The following is a 16780-nucleotide window of genomic DNA, read 5'->3' on the forward strand; positions in this document are numbered from 1 at the left end:
GCACTATGCAGTGTGATAAGTAGTCCATGAAACATCTTACATATAACAAAACAATGCCTTATGGGAGTGGTAGTCCACACCCCTAAAGTGCAAATACCATATAAATAGCAAGAAAGTGTTACGCCAAATAGAGAAACAACACAGAAGACTCTTAGTGATACTATGCCAGTGTACATTTAAAACTATTATGCAACCATTTGTGTAATAATCAAAAATGACATGATGCACATTGTTGTTGTAGATGTTCTGGGCCCTGACGCAGCAGAAGGTGGAAATGTGGGGGATAGCGAAACACAGCTACAGTCTGACTCAAACACCAGTGAGTCCTTCATTAATGCACCAACTAGACGAAGGGCAAGAGTGCTACCTCTCCCAGAGTATAACCTGGACTCAGATGAAATGCCGGAAGAAGAACCCACACCATACCCAGAGGCTAGAATTACAGTAGGACAGCAGTCACTGCCCCAGCGTTAGTCCACTCCCATCAGGAGGCGTCATGAAGCAGGCACACAGTACACTGAAGAAGGTGAGGGCCCATCACTCTTTGGCGGCCTTGAAGTTTCCATGCTGAAAGTGCAGCGCCTGTAATGTAAACACATGAGGTCAATATAAAGGCAGTTGGTGTCAATCGATCATAACATGGACACAGGCAGTTTGAGTCTCACAATGACAACATGGGAGTAATGCACAAGCAGTTAGAGTCTCCTAATGAAAACATGTGCAAGCTGCATGAGGGACATCAAACAGCAGCACAAAATGCAAAGGAGATGACAAACGCCATTAGGGAACTCTGCACTGTGATTCAGCAGGAGCATGCCAGCCACCGTAGGCGCCATCACCAATTAATGGTCAGGTTGGATGAGTTCTTCAGATCTGTCAACCGTCTCTCTACTTCAACTGCCTTGATATCACAACGTGCTGTGGGCATACAAGTGGAGATGGCACATTACAGTCAGGACGTTGCACAAGGATTGGTGCAAATAACCAATGTTTTGGAGACAATGCAGACAGCACGGAGTGCTACAAACAGCAAACTGGGTGGTGGGGATAGTGAGGAGCTCTCTAGCCTCAGCAGTCTCACAGCCCCTGTGATGGATCCTACGTGTTGCAGTACCATACACAGTACTGTCTTTGAACCCGCTACAAGAGGTGCCACCGAGGCCACTGAGCACTTAGGTGGTGTGCGTGGACGTAGGAAGTAATGTTGAGGGGTATAGGGGATTAGCTTAACATGTAGCAAAACAGTTATACTATGATGCTAATAGTATGACACTGTTACTTGCACCTGTTTGTGTATAGTGCATAGCTATGTCCTAAACACACATATTACCGGAAGTCAAGGCAATAAAAACTCTACATACAGCAATACATATAATATAGGTGGTATTGTCATTACTTACATCAGAAATGGTTGCGCGTGATGTCAGCACGTCTTTGTCTGCCCTCTGCTGCACTGCTTCTGTCTCCTGGGTGAATGGATGGCTAGGGATCACCATCCTCATCTGAGTCCGGCTCGGTGAGTTCCACAGGTATGCCCCTCGTAGTAGCAATGTTGTGAAACATAGCACATGAAGCCACAATTTTGCATGTTGTTTCAGGGTTGTATTGCAGTGCTCGACCTCTCTTGTCTTTGCATCTGAAATGGCTCTTCAGCAGGCTGAAGGTCCTCTCTACAATGCTGTGGATTGTCCTATTAGCAGCATTATACCTCCTTTCGGCTGGCGTTGCAGGATTCAGATAGGGCATTAGTATGAATGACCGCACGGCGTAGGCACTGTCTCCTGGAATGACAGGAGAGTAAAATGAGTACTTGTTATACGTGACATCACATTTACATCAATGCAACATTGTCAACTATTACATAACCCATTAGATGTCCTTTGCCAAATTCCCCAGCTAGTAGTCTCGTGTAAATTCCACTGTGCTGAAAGATGTAGGAGTCATGTGTGCTACCTGGATATCTGGCCACAAGATCTGTCATAATGTTGGAGGCATTGCTAAATACTTGTATGTTCATGGAATGTGAATTTTTACAGTTCCGATAAACATACTCTGTGGCCGATGGCAGACAGATAGCTACATGTGTCCCATCAATGTCACCTATTGCATGTGGGAATCGAGCAATCTGGTAGAAATCTAATTTTGTCTGTAGTAATTCCTGTGGGGTGTTGGGGAATCGTATGTGCTGTAGAATTTTGCTCAGCATGGCATTGAGAAATGCATTAAAAAATTGTGAGAGAGCACTCTGTGAGACCCCTCCAGCTGCTGCTATAACCCCTTGATAGCTCCCTGAGGCTAATAGGTGCAGGGAGCATAGTACCTGCACATGTGTGGGTATACTATTGGTCCTGTGTGTGGTGCGCTGCAGTATGGGTTGCAGATCAGCTATCAGGTCAAGTATCATGGCTGAGCTTAACCTGTACTTCTCATATATCTCCTCCTCTGTCTGGTCAAAAAGGTTAATGCGCAATCTACAAATGCGCTCCTATCTCCTCCTTCCTCTCCTCAAACCTGACAGGATCCTCATCCTCCTCTCCATAACGTAGAGTGCAGCCATTGTGGAAAAGAGGCTGAGTCGTTCTGGGCCTCTTTATATAGGTTGCACCTGGTTACCACCTGATTTTACTTTGTGGTAAATTGCACGAGCAAAAGGCCATTCTGCGAATAATCGCAATTTGCAAATTGTTGATGCATTGCATTGAGAGACGGAATTTGCAAATCGCATTCTGCGCATCGCAAATAGCAAACCCAGGTCGCAATTTGTGATACGCGGAATGCGATTCGCAAATTCATGTCACTATTTGCGATATGCAGAATGCGACTCACAAATTCATGTCACAATTGCAAGGAATCGCTATTTTATGACTTTCATACATCATGAAAAGCATTTTTGCATTCACAAACAGCCGAATTTTGTGATTCTGGCCCGTTGTGCTTTTCTCTCCTCTACTATATAGGAAGTAGCAACTGACTTTCAGCTTCTGTTGTCTCATGGTCTTTACTGCAATTTTTGGTTAGTATATTATCTAAAAATAAATCAGATCTCAGCATTTTACTCTGGAAAATGTTCTTCCATTAAAAGATCCTAGGGTTAAATTAACATATGGTAAATTCTGTTGTGCAAATTACAAATTAACTGTTATAATGACAAAACTACCCAGGATTATTCATGTGGTTTCGTTAAAGAGGATTATGAGGGTATTAGAGAATATGATGCTAGAATAGTGAAGATTGTGAGGCATTGGAAAAATAAGATGAGGATAAGAAAACCGATCAAGGATTTTTTGCATTTGCATCCAAGACAGTGAAAGAGTAGGAGGGCTGTGACCACTGTATTGTATTTATTTGATTTAGGCAATTATAGAGCACATAGCTACAATAGGGCATCCCAGCCCTATAGTGTACTACACATTACACAGTGGTGACAATGTTAAACATCTGCCATCATAGCCAGGCGATCAACAAGAATGTGAGAACAGCCCAGTCTTTAGCTGTTTGTGGAATGGCAATTCCACTTCAGCAGTCCGCAAGGTAGTAGGCATAAAATTCCATAGCTTGGAAACATTGTATTGGAAAGATCGGCCACCTCTTCTCACTCCATGGATCAGTCAGAAACATAGCTAGGCAGGTGTTGGAGGAACGCAAGCATCTTGAAGGGTTATGAGGAATTATCCATGCATTCACAATCTTGGGACCTATCTGGGTGAGTGATCTGCAAGCAATGCACAGGGATTTAAATGTAATTCAAGCAACTAGCAGCTAGTATAGCAACTTTAGAGCTTGTTGGGCAGAGTAAAATTTAGAGATGTTACATAGAAGATGGGCAGCAGCATTCTCCACCATTTGTAATCTGTCAGCTGTTGATTTGGGAGTTCCCAAATATAGCGCATTTCCAATATCCAGTTGTGCCAGAATGAGTGCTTGGACTGCTAGTCTTTTGGACAGAGATGGGAGAAGGTACACCATTTTCCTGAGAGCTCTCCACATCCCAAAACAGGTAGCAGTCACTTTTGTAGATTGGGTGTTCATGGTCAAGTCTTTGCCCAGCCAAATGCCTAGACTTTTTACCTCTGGCTTTGGTGTTGGCGGGCACTCAAATCACTAGGCCATCCCTGATTTATCATATTTGGAGAGGGTTAACTAGAATCAGGAGCTCTGTTTTCTCCCCATTGAGTTTCAGAGCTAAACAGCTCATCCAATCAGCTAACTCTGTAATGAAGGAGCCAAGAGAGGGAGGTTCACCATTCTTTACAAGGCTCACTCAAAAAATAAGTTGCGTATCGTCAGCATGCGATATTAGCAATATACACCATGTGCAAGGACGACCTCAGCTAAAAGGAGCATATTAACAATAACATTTAAAAGGGTAGGGTTCAACAAAGATCCCTTAAGAACCCCACAGTTGAGCGGCATGGGATCTGATCTACAGTCACCATCGAATACTTGGAACGTTCTCTGACTGAGGAATGATTTTAGCCAGAAAAGAGCCTGCCCAGTCACTCTGACATATTTGGAGCCTCTCGAAGAGGATCTTGTACTTTACTGTGTCAAAGACAGCACTAAGGTCCAGAAGGATGTTAGCAACCATGCATCCTTGATCTAGAAGTCTTTTTGCTTTTCCCACGGATGCCAAAAGGGTAGTTTCTCTACCATGGTGAGGTCTAAATCCTGTTTGAGTAGGATGAAGTGAGTCATGTTCCTCAAGAAAGTCCTAAAGCTGTTTATTACATATTTCTATAGGGCTCTTATCAATGCTTGCTTCCAGGCTTCTGGCACCAATCCCTTAGCCGAGGACAAGGACTGCTCAAAGGGAAGGTCCAATCACATCAAAAATTTTGAATAAGACAGGAGGAGAAGCAAAATCAAGCGGTGAGCTCATTAAGGAGCGAAGGAAGCATTTCCAGTGTGATTTCTGGGAAGCCGAAAAGTAAAGCCTTGTCCTTTAACTGTGCCTTACTATGAACCTTGGAGTGAGGAGTAAATATCACCCATCTTTTCCTTGAAGAACATGGTGGTATTATTACAATGCAGGGCCGAGAGTGCTTGAATCGTGGGTTACAAACAGGTTTTAGTAAAGATTTTGTAATCTGGATTATCTCTCTTGGCCTATTCGAAGCCATGGATGCCTTTGGCGTCTGTGAGTAGTCCCTTCTCCAGTGTCTCTCAGCTCTTTTACAGGCTTGTTTTAAAAATCTAAATTGATGAGTATGATGTGTAGATTGATTAGAGGTGGGACACACTAAATTCAGAGATGGAGTGATCCAATGAGTAAACTCGACATATGCTATTGAAGAGTCTGTATTCATGTCAACTCTGGTATTATTAAGAGCGGAGGTTAAATCGTCAACTTTAAGCTTAGACCATCTTCTCTAAATTGATGAGGAGGACGTGACCATGCGGGGGCGCTGAGGACAAGTAATCCTGAAAGGAACTAGCGAATGGTCCAACCAAATAACTGGCACAGGTTGTACACTTACTAAGTTGTCCTCATTAGAGAAAATAGGTTCTAGCAAGTGACCTTGAGTGTGTTAACTCAGATACCCTTGGAGCAAGCCTGATTGCCAAGACCAGGAGATCTTGAGTAATCGCAATGGCTTGCTTGTCTGTCAGATCCAGCCTAAAAGTGTGAAGGAAGATTTTGAAGCTATAAAATTGTTAATAATCTCAGGAAGAGCATTTATAAATTCCTTGCCCTTTCCTGGTGGTCGATAAATTAATACACCAGAAAAGGTATAAGAGAAAGAAATAGAGAACATTAGATTTTCACAACAGGGAGTGGATAGGAGTTGGTCAGGCATTTGAAGGAGGATTTAAGAATGATAGCCACCCCACCTCCTCTTTTATTGGGACAATCTTTCCTACAAATATAGCAGTTGTAGGGGAGTTCCTCAGCAAGGTCAGAACCGGACTCGTCCTGTAACCAAGTTTCAGTCAAGAACAGTCCATCCAGGTACTCGTCCTCTAGGAGAGAGCATATATCAAATTAATGTGCAGGAAGAAACCTACAATTGATTAAAAATAACTGAAGACTGCCCTCAAACCCAGGTTTAACATACAACTTAATGTTCTGTAACATAGCGAAGGAACAGTGTTGTCAGGTCAAATGATTATTCCCATGACCAATGGAATGATAGCAGTCACCCTTAAGTGAACCCTGTAAGGCAAGGAGCTCAACAGAAGTATAGCTTCTCTTACCTCTATCCTGACAAGCACAGTTTCTGGCCCCTTGCCCAGCCCGGTCCAGACAGGCTTGCCTTCGGCATGCCGACTGTGCGCAGCCACTGTGCACCTGGTCCATCAGCCTCTTAAATAGTGTAAATGAGAGCACCTGCTAGAGTGCTGCCCAAACAAAATGGTGACTTGTAGTGGAAACCAGGAAATAAAACTGGAATGTAACCCAAAGCCTACCAGAAAATAGCCTAAATTGCTACAAAAAATAGTCACTACTAGAAAATAGCCCAAATCGCTACTGAACACGAGCGATTGGGACAGCCTCAAAGCATGTTACAAAGCACTCTTAAAGTAGCAAAGTGCAAATAAAAACAGCTTTTTAAAATGTCTCTACATCAGCAATAGGATGGATCAGCACCAGTAGATGACTCCCCCTCCCCCATCTACCCAAGAGGCCCCACCCCCTTCCCTTACAACATTCCCACCCCCCACCTCCCCGAACCCCCCACTCACCTCCCAGTGGTGAGCCCCCAATCCCCGTACGTATCCCCCACCCCCACATACACGCACGTACCCACATGCACCCACAACACCCTTACACTCATGTGCACACACACACGCAACACCCCCAAATCCATACACACACACACACAACACCCCCACTCACAAATGCACTCACTACATTTACCCCCACTGACACGCATACACTCCATCCCCCACCACCTCCTTTTCTCAAAAAACACATACACACAATCCCCACCACTGTCTACATGCATGAACAAACGCACCCCGGCCCTACATACACATTCACCCATATACTCATCACCACATTTACACACATACACGCATGCACGCACAAACACTCCCCGCCCCCATTCATTACACATATACACACTCACACACATCCATTCACACACCCCGCCCTCCTCCCCTTGCGAAGGACACTTACCTTGTCTGATGAGGTGCTCCTTCCTGAGGGAATGGGACCTGGCGCTCCCAGCGCCGGCAGCACCCCGTCATCAGGACGCCACCAGGCCGTATTACAGGCCGTAATACAGCTGGCGGAGTCCTTTTGGTGGGGCGGGGCCGGCGGTAGAACTGCTGCTATGCCTCCAACTGCCAGCACAACTACTGGAGGATTTTCACCCAAATTGTGGCAGAAATCCTTCAGTACCCATAATATGACTGTTGTAAGACCGCCAGCACTGGCAGTCTTCTGGCATCTGTGGTTTCGGCAGTCTAAGGAAAAGACCACCGAGTCGGAATGACCACCTTAGTCTTTTTGTGCGTAATAGCGCACCATAGGAATCAATGGAGAAATCCTTTTAAAATGAACAGTACATCAGGCAGTACGTTTCCCAATGTCTCCTTTTGCAGGTATGTCGAGGTCATCGATGTGTGCCCTGGACCAGCTGGAGAAGTTTGGGTGACTGTGGTTCTGGTGGGAGCAGCTACTGAAACTTGATGGAGCAGGTGCCAGGTCATTGCGGGGAACCACTTGGAAAACCAATGCAGAGGCATACTTAAAGGTAAGTCCAGTGGGTCTCCTTGGGATGTTGAGGTCGTAAGGGGTGTGGGACCCATAGGACACAGCTGGATCTTCGGTGAAGGGCACAGGTGGCTGGGTCCAGAGCAACTTGGTGAGCCAGGAGCTGAGCACAAAGGTGCCCTTGGAAGCAGGCAGTAGGCCACTTTGAGGGTCACTTGCAGGTCAGCAGGGGCATTCTGGTGGGAGGTCTGGGTGGTTACTGAAGTTCCTTGACTAGGGCTTCAACCTGGTCCTTTTTCAGTCTGGAATTAACTGTCCTTCCTGGGGTCTGATGTGAGCTGTCCAGTACCTAAACCTATTTCAAGTTGTGGCCACTGGAGGGTGTAATGCCACCAATCTTGGCACACTGGTAGGCTTTATCCTCACAGTGCGCTAGGTGAAGTTTAGTCTAGCTGCAACATATGGTTCCTTGGGCAGAAGCCAGTTAGTGAAATGGCCTTCACTGTGTCTTTGGTTCCTTGGCATTGCAAAGTGATGCATTCACTCTGGAGGGAGATCATTGGACATTTTTAAAGAGTGGAGGTCCTCTGGAGGTTTCTAGAGTCTGTCTGATGTCCAACCAATCCCAATCCAGCTATTGTGAAGTTCTGGGTGCAGCAGGTAGGGTTTGTCTCCTCTTTTTGGTGGAGAAGGACTTCAGTTCTTGAGCCCTCGGTCTTCTTTGTTGCTGGTCTTCTTTTGTCCATGGAATCTGATTTCTTGGCTGAGGGATGCCCACTAAATACAGTATTTAGTGGGTGTTTCAGGGGGAACCTAGTAGTGACCAATGGGTCACCTACCTTAGAGTGGCTACACCCACTAAGTGACCACGTCCTGTGGGAGCAGGCACTTCCCTCCACATGATTGGCTATTTTCCTTCCATTCAAGATGGAGGAAAATAAAATGGAGAGGTCACCTCACATGCAACACCTTAAGGGTGGTGCAATCCAAGACTATCCACTGCTCCTGTTCTTTTTCATTATCCCGCCATTTCCCCCACTAAAAGTGGGGGTTTGCAATGAGGATGGCCCTCTGCTGCTAGCAGCAGGCATGGGGGTTGAGTTTCAAGGGTGGTAAGCCCTTTGAATTTTGCTAGCTGGGCAGTGCACACTACTGAGGGAGGTGGTGTTAACACCTCACCCAGAAAGGGCTTTGTTCTGAATCCCAGAGAGCAGGATCTCTCATCCTAGGGATTTAGACTATTTTCTGGTGGTGGCTGGTTGGTTGTGACCAGCCAGCCAGCATGTCAGGGTAGTTAGCGTTTACAGGGGACACCTCTAAGGTGACCTCATGATACATTTTGCAATAAAGCCAATGGTGGTGATAGTTTGGATTTATCATTCTCAGTTGTTTGATACCAAACAACCCAGGGTTCAGAGTGCCCATCATGTAGCTGTGAAACTCATACTGACCAGTGCCCAGCACATGCATTAAAATGGCTGCCTGTTCACTTAATGTGTCTCAAATTTTGCAAGGACACAGTGGGGGCATATTGCTCATGCATCCATGCCCACTCATACCATATAGTGCCCCCTGCCTTAGGGCTGGAAGGTCTGCCAAAGGGGTGACTTACCTTTTGGACATGCAGTGTGGGATGGGCAGGGCACACAGGCAGTGTGCCATGCCAAGTTTGTCTTTAGGGGTGCATCAGGAAACTAATACAGCAATGGCAGTGCTGGGTGCACCTGAATGAATGGCCCCTGAGTGTGGCACAATCAGTGCTGCTGCCCTCAGGGGCCTCCCCTTAGTAACCCATGCCCTGACAACCTATCTACTAGAAACTTATAGTGGGAGCTCAAGGTGTCTTCAATTGTACCAATGTATCACAACAGTTTTGGGGAAAGAAATCTGGCCCTGGTTAGCAGGGGCCCTGGGCACTAGCAACTGTGAGGCTACATAATTTACCAGACAAAAAGTGGGGGCTAACCATGTCAAAAGAGGCTTTTTCTCACACTGAACATCCAATCAAATGAAACTGGACAGGTTTGCACTTCCCTGGGATGCCGCTGACAGGATACGAGCAGAGGAGACACCAGCCCAGACTGACAAAGACCCATCAGAGAAAGAGATCCTCACACTAAAAGACATTGGTGGTCATTACAACCCTGGCGGACGGTGTTAAAGCGGCGGTAAGACCGCCAACAGGCCGGCGGAAAAAATTGGAATTACGACCGTGGTGGAAACCGCCAACAAAGACAGCCACTTTAACACTCCGACTGCCACGGCGGTACAAACAAACAGCCTGGCGGTCACTGCCAACAGACAGGCGGAGGACAAAGTACCGCCCACAGTATCACAACCTACCAATCCGCCACCTTTTCCGGAGCGGATTCACAGCGGACAAAAACACGACGGAAACAGTACTTCGAAGGGAAAACGCTCACCTCTACACACCCCATGAGAAATCCGGATGCCAGGAACCTGAGCTGCAGATCCTGCCAGCCCTTATCTTCTTGCTCCTCTACCAGGAGCATGAACGCCGGTGGCGAAGACCACGGTGAGTACTGCACCTACGATACAGGGGTGGGGGGTAGGGAAAAAACAGGGACACACACACGCAACACATAACACCCCCACCCTCATCCACTACAACACACACACCAATACATCATGATACATTACAGTTACACCCCCAACCACCCCAGAAGAATGCAAAGACAAAAGAAAATGAGTGCAACCATTGTAATATATTAAACTCTAGTACGCTAAAATATACATATATACAGTATAAACAAAATATACACTGAGAATAGTAGTCCAGGTAGTGCTCCATTGAAGTCCGTGGAACACTGGGCCCACACGGTATGGGCGGGGCCCACACAAGATCCCCGACCATGATGGAGAGAACACTGCAGGGGCATCAGATAGTAATAAAACAGGCACCTCAGGGGGAGGGAAAGGGGGGGCACCTCAGCCAGTTGAGTGCACGACACCAAATCCACGAGGGGGCCACATGCCCACTGTTCAATCCTGGGGAGTGCAAAGCCACAGTCTCTCAAGTCTCTACAGTGGGTGGGTTGCCCACTGTTCCATCCTGGGGAGTGCAAAGCCACAGTCTCTCAAGTCTCTACAGTGGGTGGTTTGCCCACTGTTCCATCCTGGGGAGTGCAAAGTCACAGTCTCTCAAGTCTCTACAGTTGGTGGTTTGCCCACTGTTCCATCCTGGGGAATGCAAAGCCACAGTCTCTCAAGTCTCTACAGTGGGTGGTTTGCCCACTGCTTTATCCCGGGGAGTGCAAAGCCACAGTCTCTCAAGTTGATGCCTTTCTCCACTGGTTCTAGATGGGGCTTGGTGCCCAGAGTGCTTCATCCTGCCAAGGACAGAGGTAGTGGATGTATTTCTCCACTGGTTCTGGAGGGGGCCTTGTGCCCAGAGTGCATCATTCTGCCAAGCACAGAGGTAGTGGATGTCTTTCTCCACTGGTTCTGGAGGGGGCCTTGTGCCCAGAGTACTTCATCCTGCCAAGGACAGAGGTAGTGGATGTCTTTCTCCACTAGGTCTGGAGGGGGCCTTGTGCCCAGAGTGCTTCATCCTGCCAAGGACTGAGGTAGTGGATGTAAACCTCCACTGGTTCTGGGGGGGGGGGGTTTGTGCCCAGAGTGCTTCATCCTGCCAAGGACAGAGGTAGTGGATGTCTTTCTCCACTGGTTCTGGAGGGGGCCTTGTGCCCAGAGTGCTTCATCCTGCCAAGGACTGAGGTAGTGGATGTAAATCTCCACTGGTTCTGGAGGGGGCCTTGTGCCCAGAGTGCTTCACCCTGCCAAGAACAGAGGTAGTGGATGTCTTTCTCCAATGGTTCTGGAGGGGGCCTTTTGCCCAGAGTGCTTCATCCTGCCAAGGACTGAGGTAGTGGATGTAAATCTCCACTGGTTCTGGAGGGGGCCTTGTGCCCAGAGTGCTTCATCCTGCCAAGGACAGAGGTAGTGGATGTCTTTCTCCACTGGCTCTGGAGGGGGCCTTGAGCCCAGAGTGCATCATTCTGCCAAGGACAGAGGTAGTGGATGTCTTTCTCCAGTGGTTCTGGAGGGGGCCTTGTGCCCAGAGTGCTTCATCCTGCCAAGGACAGAGTTAGTGGATGTCTTTCTCCACTGGTTCTGGAGGGGGGCTTGTGCCCAGAGTGCTTCATCCTGTCAAGGACAGAGGTAGTGGATGTAAACCGCCACTGGTTCTGGGGGGGGGGGGCTTGTGCCCAGAGTGCTTCATCCTGCCAAGGACAGAGGTAGTGGATGTCTTTCTCCACTGGTTCTGGAGGGGGCCTTGTGCCCTGAGTGCTTCCTCCTGCTTGTGACGGACTCAGTAGCGTCAGTGCCCTTGGCGCTCATGGGCCAGCGGTGCTTGTGGCGGTGGTGCCCTGTTCAGCAGTGCTTGTGGCAGCAGTGCCCTGTTCAGCGGTGCTTGTGGCGGCGGTGCCCTGTTCAGCGGTGCTTGTGGCGGCGGGGTCCTTTGCAGTGACTCAGCTGCTGGCGGTCCTTCATGGCCCAGGGGGGGCTGGTGCTGGCGGTCCTTCATGGCCCAGCGGGGCTGGTGCTGGCGGTCCTCTCTGGCCCAGCAGGGCTGGTGCTGGCGGTCCTCTCTGGCCCAGCGGGGCTAGTGCTGGCGGTCCTCTCTGGCCCAGCGGGGCTGGTGGCGGTGGCCTCCTGGGCAGTGGGGATAATGGCGGTCTTCTACGCTGTGCTGCTCTTCCCAGACCTGCTGACTTTCTTGTGGCCCTTCCCCACCTTGGAAGGTGTCGCAGCTGACTCCACACTCCCACCTGGACCCCTGGGAGCGGCTTTGGTGGCTGGAGCTTACCCCTCTCCCTCCGGGCACTGGCCAACTTTTGATGCTTCACAGGTGGGGGACTGTCCGTGCTGTGGCTCCATGCCACACTGGCTTCCCTGGTGGCCCATGCACTCCAGATTCCGGTGACTAGAGGCACCACTGGTCCCGGAGATGTTGTGGCTGAGGTACTAGGTTGGGACCTGGAGAGTTGGGCCCTAGGAGACGAACGGGGTGGGGGAGATGTGGGAAAGAGGTCAAGGTTGGACAGGAAAAGTTTTTGGGAGACACTGGGACGGGTAGCTGGAGGGGGTTTGGGAGTGTAGGAAGAGGTTGTGGTAGTAGGAGGTGTTCGTTTGGTGACTTTGGGTGAAGGTGCATGCGCTGGAGGCTGTTGTAAGGTGGATGGCTGTTGGGTCGGTGTGTGCCTGCGTTTGTGTATCTTGGGAGGTGGCGTCACAGACACGCTGGTAGCGGACACAGGGGACGTGTGAATGGCAGTGGGGGTGGTGACTGCAGGTGAGCTGGGTGTGGTGGTGTGTGTGCTGGTGATGGCAGTAGTTGCTGTAGATGTAGTGCATGCAGGTGTGAGTATAGACGAGACTGAGAGGGAGGAGGGAGACGAGGAGGAGGGGGACACAGTGGAGGCAGTGGATGTTGGTGTGTCTGCATGTGTCTGATGCTTGCGTGACTGCCTGTGGGATGTGTGGTGCTTATGTTTGCCTGAGCTTCCCTTGTGTGTTGACATGTTTGCATGCTGGTCTGAAGGTGTGCTTGGGATAGGCTGAGGTAGAGGGGATTGGGTCTGGGTGGAGAAAGAAGGAGGGGGGAGGCTGGACACAGGGACAATGCCATCATTGCTGAACCAGAGTCTGAAAAGCTCGATGAAGGGCCGCGTGACCAGAATAAATGCCCTCCAGGAATGCATTTGTTTGTTGCAACTGCCTTTCTACACCCTGGATGGCATTCAAAATGGTAGACTGCCCAACAGTGAGGGACCTGAGGAGGTCAATGGCCTCCTCACTGAGGGCAGCAGGGGTGACTGGGGCAGGGCCTGGGGCGAAGGTGATGCCCACCCTCCTGGGTCAGCGAGCACGGGGCAAAGCCTTAGGGGTTCCTGGGAGGGCGGTGCTGGTAGGGGGTTGGCGGCTGTACCTGTAGATGCGGGGGCACAGATGTTGCCGCCACCACAAGGGAGCTCCCATCAGAGGACAAGTCCGTGTCACTGGTGTCAGCTCCTGTCCCCGCCGTGGAGCTCCCCTCCCGCTCCGTCCCACTGGTGAACTCCGAGTTCATTGTCTCGCCCTCCAGGGCCATGTGGGATGCAGCTCCCTCCTGCTCCGGTGCCACTGCTCCTCCGCCTGATGATGCTAATACACACAAGAACAGGGAGACCACAAAAAGGGGGGTGACGACAGAAGAAAGACATGTTGAGTGAATGCATTACCACTACCGTTGGCGGACACGACAGACAGAGAAGCCCCCTGCACTACGCCGCGCACTTGGGGGCCACTCTTCAATCCCTGGGACATGGCCTACAAGGCTATGGACGACATCTGCACCCATGGATGACACAGAAGCATGACTAGGTGCACTTGGCACTGTACACAGGTGGGGTGGGGTGCCACATGGCCTGCCTTACAGAGGGACCTTGCCTACTAAACGCCCTGACCTAGGGAAATCCACAGCCCATCTCCCCCACCCAGACACCTCCACTGCACGCAAAATCAGCTAAATGAGAGTGTACTCACCCCCTTGTGGCTGCTGTGATGCCCCCAAGCGCCCATCCAACTCCGGGTACACCACTGCCAGGATCCTGAACATCAGGGGGGTCATGGTGCGATGGTCACCCCTCCCACATTGGGAGGCCATCCCCAGCTGGGCCTCCGCAGTCTTCTTGCTCCAGCGGCGAATGTCCTCCCATCTCTTACGGCAGTGGGTTCTCCGTCTGTGGTAGACCCCCAGGGTCCGGACGGCACGCCAAATATCTTTTTTCTGGTGGGCGCTGACCTACATGAATTGTACAGGGGGAAAAGAAAAGTTATTACCAACTGCACCATCACAGTCATTGGTCATTTCTAACTGCGTCACACATACCTAGCCTCAACACACATACAGGCCAATTTCGGTTTATAATAGGGTTCTGTGTAAGCTGTGGGTACGTACCTCTGAGTTGTTTGACTCCGTGCGCGCTGTTGTCCTTCATAGGCACCGTCCGCTGGGACATGTGAGGAGATGGCGGCATCCTCCGGTGTAGAGACTGCTGGTGGACCTGTCGACAATGGAGGAAAGACATGTGATCATCACCTACAGGCTTGACCGTGCCACAATCCAAGAACTGTGTGGCCAGCTGGAGCCAGACCTGATGTCAGCTATCCGCCATCCGACAGGAATCCCCCCTCAAGTGCAGGTGCTGTCAGTACTCCATTTCCTTGCATGTGGATCATTTCAAACAACAGTGGACATAGCATCAGGGATGTCCCAGCCTATGTTTTCCAACGTGTTGTCCAGAGTGTTGTCTGCCCTGCAGAAACACATGCGGAGCTACATCGTTTTCCCTCAGGTGGAGTAATTGCCAACAGTGAAAGGTGATTTCTATGCCCTGGGACATATCCCCAACATCTTAGGTGCCATTGATGGGACACATGTGGCTTTGGTACCCCCCACGCAGGAGTGAACAGGTGTACAGAAACCGGAAGAGTTATCATTCCATGAATGTGCAGATGGTGTGTTTGGCAGACCAGTACATCTTCCATGTTAATGCCAAGTTCCCTGGCTCAGTGCATGACGCCTACATCCTGCGGAATAGCAGCATCCCTTATGTGATGGGTCAACTCCAGAGGCACCGTGTGTGGCTATTAGTTGAGCACCTTGAAGCAAGTCAGTGGGAATGGTTGTCTGGGTCTGGGGATATCCCTACAGGTTCGTGTGTGTCTAACAGTTGTCCCTCGCCATTTGCAGGTGACTCTGTTTACCCCAACCTGTCATGGCTACTGATCCCAGTGAGGAATCCCAGGACATGGGCAAAGGAACACTACAATGAGGCCCATGGGCGAACTCGGCGGATAATTGAGCGGACCTTCGGCCTCCTGAAGGCCAGGTTCAGGTACCTCCATATGACAGGTGGATCCCTATTCTACTCACCAAAGAAGGTGTGCCAGATCATCGTGGCCTGCTGTATGCTTCACACCTTAGCTTTGCGACTACAGGTGCCTTTTCTGCAGGAGGATGGTCCAGATGGCGGTGTTGTTGCAGCTGTGGAGCCCGTGGACAGTGAAGATGAGGAAGCAGAAGAAGAGGACATGGACAACAGGAACTCAGTGATCCTGCAATATTTCCAGTGAGACACAGGAAAGAATACAGACCTGCCTACTACATGTACTTTAACACTACCACCTCTCTACTATCTGTCGTTTTCACCCGGTGTATGGTCACAGAGTTGTCACTTTCCCTTATGATTTCACAGATGTGTGTCCACAGTGTGACATCTGCTGTGTTTCCTCATGGACTAGAGCTGAGTGACATAGGTATGTTGACATTACAATTGTAAGAGCATTTTGTCACAGATTGTTTTGTGCTTCAAGGAATGTCAATGGCAGAGTCCAGTCTATTAGTCTCACAGGTGCATTGCCCAAATGAGCATAGGTAGTGGAGCTGGGGCAGTTTGAGGATGGACAGGGTGACAAAGTGGGACAGTAGGATGACATTCAGGGTGGTCTCATTTCTTGGCGGGGGTCTTGGTATCGTTCTCTGTCTTAGTCCTGGATCTCAGGGACCGTTTGCGGGGTGGTTCTCCCTCTGCAGGGGGTGGGGTGCTGGTGTGGTGGTCCTGTGGCGGGTGTCCTGTCCACTAGCGCGGGCAGAGGTGGTGGGCAGTTCATCATCCAGGCTAGTGTCAGGGGCCCCTTGTTGTGCCACAGTGTCCCTCCTGGTGTTGAGTACTTCCTTCAGCACCCCTACGATGGTGCCCAGGGTGGAATTGATGGTTCTGAGTTCCTTCCTGAAGCCCAAATACTGTTCCTCCTGCAGGCGCTGGGTCTCCTGAAACTTGGCCAGTACCGTTGCCATCGTCTCCTGGGAGTGGTGGTAGGCTCCCATGATGGAGGCGAGGGCCTCGTGGAGAGTTGGTTCCCTTGGCCTGTCCTCCCCCTGTCGCACAGCAGCCCTCCCAGTTCCCCTGTGTTCCTGGGCCTCCGTCCCCTGGACTGTGTGCCCACTACCACTGCCCCCAGGTCCCTGTTGTTGTTTGGGTGGTGGGTTAGCCTGGGTTCCCTGTAGTGGTGGACACATTGCTGCTTGACGTGTCCTGGGGACAGAGGTAT

This window comes from Pleurodeles waltl, chromosome 1_2 (assembly GCF_031143425.1).
Source record: "Pleurodeles waltl isolate 20211129_DDA chromosome 1_2, aPleWal1.hap1.20221129, whole genome shotgun sequence".
Taxonomy (NCBI): Eukaryota; Metazoa; Chordata; class Amphibia; order Caudata; family Salamandridae; genus Pleurodeles; species Pleurodeles waltl.